We start from the raw sequence: 5,963 nt of genomic DNA, 5'->3' as shown, positions 1-5,963 counted from the left end.
AATCACCAGGAATATTTATCACCATTGAAACAGCAGGAGAACACTACTACACCTGCTCTTATGGCGATCACTGTCGAATGAACTAGAAGCAGGCAATCATCGCTCATGATAACCCCATATCGTCACCTTCACCCCCAGCACCACCAACCTCTTCCTCTTCTCTCACTGTTCCTGGCTTTTCTCTTCTTCTGCTATCCATTGTTATCGCTTTCTTTTATCAGAAAGTTTTATGCATCACCATTTATTCTCTCTAACCTCTTCCATGAGGCACACGCAAATCACATTGTTATTCATTTTTAGGGAAAATTATTATCACTCCTCTATACTTAACTTTATTAAAACTCTTCTACCTCAAACTTTTTTTCTAATACTCTCCTACATTATTTGAACTTTGACATCTCCATCTCTCCTGTTCTTTAAAATGCCCAAATTACCCCTCCTTTTCACCTATTAACTGGTTCACCCTCTTTCCTTTTCTTGTTCTTTTCTCTCTCCCCGTCGTCCTCCTCCTCCTACAAACAAGATGACAGCAACCCCACACCGCCCCTTTCCTCCATCCCCACCTACCCCCACACTCACCCTCACCCTCACCCTCACCCTCACCCTTAAACCTTTTGTTTGACTTTTATTAATTTTTTTTATGTATACGTTCTCTACAGTTAATTAATTATCCTAGTGACTCATTTTTTTATTGGATTGTAATACCAAGACGTGAATATCACAAATTTTTTTTAAGGGGTGGAGGGTGAGAGGCCAGAAAATTTTGTAAAGTGCATACCTTACTTGCAACCAATAAAAATATTTTTTTTTTTTTTTAAATGTCTACTCAATTTTTTGAAATTTTTTATCTTACACTTTTTTGTATTTCTATTAGTAAGGACAAATTATATCAACCTTGCAAACTTATAACTAGAATATTGTCTCATTCTTATGAATTGATTAATTTCATTCAACTAAAAAACATAATGAGAGACAAATAGAATTGACGGGGAAGGCAATGGGGTAACCGAGAAATGTACCCGGTTAGAAATAATGCGGAACAATTCTTCCCCTCTTGGATGAACCTAGTAGGAAACAATCAAGTATAACTCAATAGGGCAATTCATCAAACACAATATGTGCACTAATCAAGCTCTCAAGAAAACAGCCACAATGCACAAATCAGTAATCAAACTTATCAAATGCACAAACACACATCGACACAATCGATCTAATGTAAAAAACATCTCCAATGAGAGGAGTAAAAACCACGGGACCGTAGTCCACAAAAATCCACTATCTTCAAGTATGAAAATACACAAGAATTTTCTATAACTGTAATTAGAGACATACAATGATTCTACACATTAAGTGCAACATACCCTTGGCATATATCATCAACAAAATGAATTCCCAAATGAAAGAAACAAGAAATTGAAGAGATCTCACCATAATAGGGACAATAAAAACATTGCTGAAAACTGAGTTAGGAACCGCCAAACAACAATGACACCTTACCGAATGTAGACCTTCCGATTGAGCTCTGCAAGACAATGGTCGACTGTTTTCTAACCCAGATTTTTTTGTTGTTTCTCTTCTTCTCTTCTCCTACGAATTTTCTGATTGCAACCGTTCCTCACTTCTTCTTCTTTCACTTAACCCTATTATAAGAGCAAGGTCACAAGAGTAAATTTCCATCTATACTCTTGTGACAAAAATGCCCTCCATATGGGCCTTAAACAAACATGGGCTTCACCTACAAGGTGAGCATACTTGGGCCAATACTTGGGCCATCCTCCACAAGGAGGGAAACCCAACCCAACAAATCTCCCCCTTCTGACTATGTGGAAGGATTCTTCAGACCAGCGATCAAATGACAAACATCAAGCTTCTCCCTTGGTAAGGCTTTTTTCAACCTATAAGAACCATTATGATCTGTATGAATCTTCTCAATTTCTAGCAACTTGAAATTTAGAACATCTCTTATCCAATGATATCTCATATCAATATGATTCGACCTAGCATGAAAAGTGGAGTTCTTACTAAGGTGGATAGTACTTTGACTATCACAAAACAGCACATACCAATCTTGCTTGAAACCAAGCTCCTGCAGAAATTTCTTCATCTATAGCAACTCTTTACAAGCTTCTATTTCTGTAATAAACTCTGCTTTGGTAGTAGAAAGTGCAACACATTTTTGTAGCCTTGATTGCCAAGCCACAGCACCACGTGAGAAGGTGATCAAGTATCCTGAAGTAGACTTACGAGAATCAATATCTCCCCCTATATCTGCAATCATGTAACCAACCAACAAGGGTTTTTTATTTCCAAAACAAAGTTTCAAATTGGAATTACCATGCAAATACTTCATAATCTGCTTGACTGCATTCCAATGCTCTCTCCTAGAATTTGAGAGAAAGCGACTAACTGTGCCAACTGCATGAGCTATATCTAGCCATGTGCAAACCATGTCATACATCAAACTTCTTATTATGGAGGCATATGGAACTCTTCCCATGTCTTTCTTTTTTTCTTCAGTAGAAGGACTCTGTTTGATGCTCAATCTAAAGTGAGTAGTAAGAGGAGAGCTAACTGCTTTGGCTTTGTCTATCTTGAATCTTTGAAGCACCTTTTCAATGTACTTCTCTCATGATAACTATAACTTCTTAGCATTTCTATATCGGATGATTCTTATGCCAAGAATCTATTTTGCTGGCCCTAAGTCTTTCATTGCAAAAGACTTGCTCAACTGCTTCTTCAACTTGTCATTCTTGAAAGCATTCTTGCCAACAATCAACATGTCATCTACATAAAATAAAATAAAAAATAAAAAAATCATCATCAGAGAATTTTATTACAAAAACACAATGGTCAGAAGTAATTTTCTTATAGCCTTGCTCCCCCATAATTGATTCAAACTTCTTGTACCATTGTCTTGGTGCCTTCTTTAAGCTATAAAGACTCTTCTTCAATCTGAACACATGATCATCTTTTCCTTTAACATTGAAACCTTCGGGTTGCTCCATGTAAATTTCTTCCTCTAAATCACCATGAAGGAAGGCAGTCTTTACATCCATCTGCTCAATCACTAAGTCAAGCCTAGCTGCTAAACCAAGAACCACACGAATAGATGACATATTTACAACTGGAGAGAATATCTCAGCAAAGTCAATGCTTTTTCTTTAACTGAATCCCTTGACAACCAATCTAGCTTTGTATCGTGGATAAGAGTGTTCTTCCTGTTTCACCCTATACACCCACCTATTCTTCAAAGCCCTTTTGCCCTTACGTAATTTCACCAACTCAAAGTGTGATTCTCATGCAATGACTTCATCTCATCTTGCATGGCTTCAACCCGCTCATTTTTGTGTTCATCTTCCATTGCTTCTTCAAAACACTCGGGTTCTCCCCCGTCAGTTAATAATACATACGCATCTATAGAGTACCATGTGGAAGGTTGTCGGTCTCAAATAGACCTCCTGAGTGGAATCGATGATGGAACTCTGGTGTAGGTATTTGCTCATGAGAACTATCATTTGTCTCAACTTGTATGGGAGCATCTACACCACCTTTAACTTGCTAATCATTTTGAATTTCATCTCCAACCTGCTTTGGTACTGGAGATGGAGGAACCAGATCAAAGTCAATCAAATCACCACTGGATTTAGGACTTGTATTTTCGACATTATCAATATCATGTATAGTCTGTTCTTCCATAAACACAACATCTCAGCTTCTAATGATTTTCTTGTTGACCCGATCATATAACTTATAGCCAAATTCATCTTGACCATAGCCCACAAATACTCACTATTGTGCCTTGACATCAAGTTTAGACCTCTCATCCCTGGAAATATGCACAAATACTTTGCATCCAAAGATACGCAATTGATCATAAGAAACATCCTTACCTATCCAAACTCTATTTGGTACAACAAGCTGTAGTGGAACACATGATGTTAGATTCAAAACATGCACAAGTGTACTTAAAGCCTCCCCCCAAAATGTTCTTGGTAGCCTTGCCTGTGAAAGCAAACATCTAACTCTCTCCACCAGTGTCCTGTTCATTCTCTCAGCCAAACTATTCAACTGAGGAGTCTTTGGAGGTGTCTTTTGATGTTGAATACCCACTTCTCTGCAATAATGATCAAATGGTCCTGAGTACTCTCCTCCATTATCTGTGTAGATGCATTTCAACTTCTTTCCAGTTTGTCTCTCAACTGAGGCCAGAAACTGTTTGAATACATCTAGCACCGGATCCTTTGTCTTCAAAGTGTAGAGTGATCATCAATGAAACTTACAAAATAAAGTGATCCACCAAGTGTTCTTGTCTTCATAAGACCACACACTTCTGAATGTACCAAGACAAATACATCTAACTTCCTTGAAGGAGGAGAACTCTTCAAAGAGGCTCTGTTATGCTTCCCTGCCAAACAATGAGTACACTTTTTCAAATGAGTATTGTTCATTCCTAGTAGAATCTTCCTCTTTGACAATATCATGATTCATTTTTCACTCATGTGTCCAAGCCTTTTGTGCCACAGCTTAATAGTGCCCTCATTATCCACTGCATTTACAATGCCTTTGGAGAGCTTTGCCTGCATCAAGTACAATGTGGAATACATTTTACATCTTGCCACAACCATAGCACTTTTGGTGAACTTCCATTGTCCATTGCCAAAGATATTACAAAATCCCTCATCATCAAATCTACTTGTAGAAATCAAATTCAAGCGAATATCAGGAACATGTTTCACATCTTAAAACTAACCTTGTGCCAATATTACTTTCCAAACAAACATCTACCAACAGCTTTTGCAAACCATCATTCACCATCTTTACAATCCCAAACTCACCGGGTGTATAAAATGTGAAGGAGTCCTTTCAAGACGTGATATGAATGGAGGCATCACTGTCAATCACCTAATTAATCTCATGGCATACAAGGTTAATAACATCATTATCATAAACAATGAGAAAGTCCTCTAAAATGGCAGTAACTCTTTCATCATTGCTATCATCATCTTTCTTTTTCTCTTTGGTTTTTTCCTTTTTATTCTCTCTTTTCAGTTTTTCGTAAAACTTCTTGGTATGACCTTTCAAACCACAATAATAGCATTCAACTTGTTGGATTTTCCTCTACTCTTATTTCTGTTCTTTGGATCTCTACTTTCTTCTCATCTGTTCATTCAGAATACTATTTTTATCTAAATCCATCTAGATTATACCATCTGGAACTGAGTTTGACAATGACGTTCTAAATGTCTCCATGAGTTTGGTAAAGTACTAAGAAGCCATGGTCCCTGTATCTCTTCATCAAATTTGATACCCATTGCAGTCAACTGATTAATGATTCCTTGAAATGAATTCAAGTGATCTGTCATGGGGGTTCCATCTTGATATTTCAAAGCCATCATTTGTTTGATCAAATATAGCTTGTTATTTCTAGTGTTCCGAGCATACAATTGGTCAAACTTTTCCCATAAACTGCGTGCATTTGCCTCTCCACAAATTTGGTTCAACACATTATTATTCACCCATTATCTAATGTACCCACATACTTACCAATGAATTATATTCCATTCATCATCAGTTTTATTACCAAGTTTCGCGATATTGAAAACTGGTAGATAATAATCCTTCACATAAAAAAGGTCTTCCATCTTTTCTTTCTAGACATGATAATTTGAACCATTCTAGTTGTATTAGTTTCCATTGTTCAACCAAAATATACAACTTAGCAAACAACCAAGCTGTGATACCACTTTGATGGAGAAGGCAATGGGGTAACCCAGAGATGTACCCGGTTAACAAAAGTGCGGAACAAATTCTAGATAATAATCTTTCACATAAAGAAGGTATTCTATTTTTCCTTTTCTTGACAAAAGCCTTACCAAGAGAAAAGCTTGATGTTTGTCATGTGATCACCGGTATGGCGAATCTTTCCACATAGTTGGGAGGAGGAGATTTGTTGGGCTGGGTTT

Source organism: Macadamia integrifolia, chromosome 9 (genome assembly GCF_013358625.1).
Source record: "Macadamia integrifolia cultivar HAES 741 chromosome 9, SCU_Mint_v3, whole genome shotgun sequence".
Taxonomy (NCBI): Eukaryota; Viridiplantae; Streptophyta; class Magnoliopsida; order Proteales; family Proteaceae; genus Macadamia; species Macadamia integrifolia.
This window is presented reverse-complemented; position numbering follows the sequence as displayed.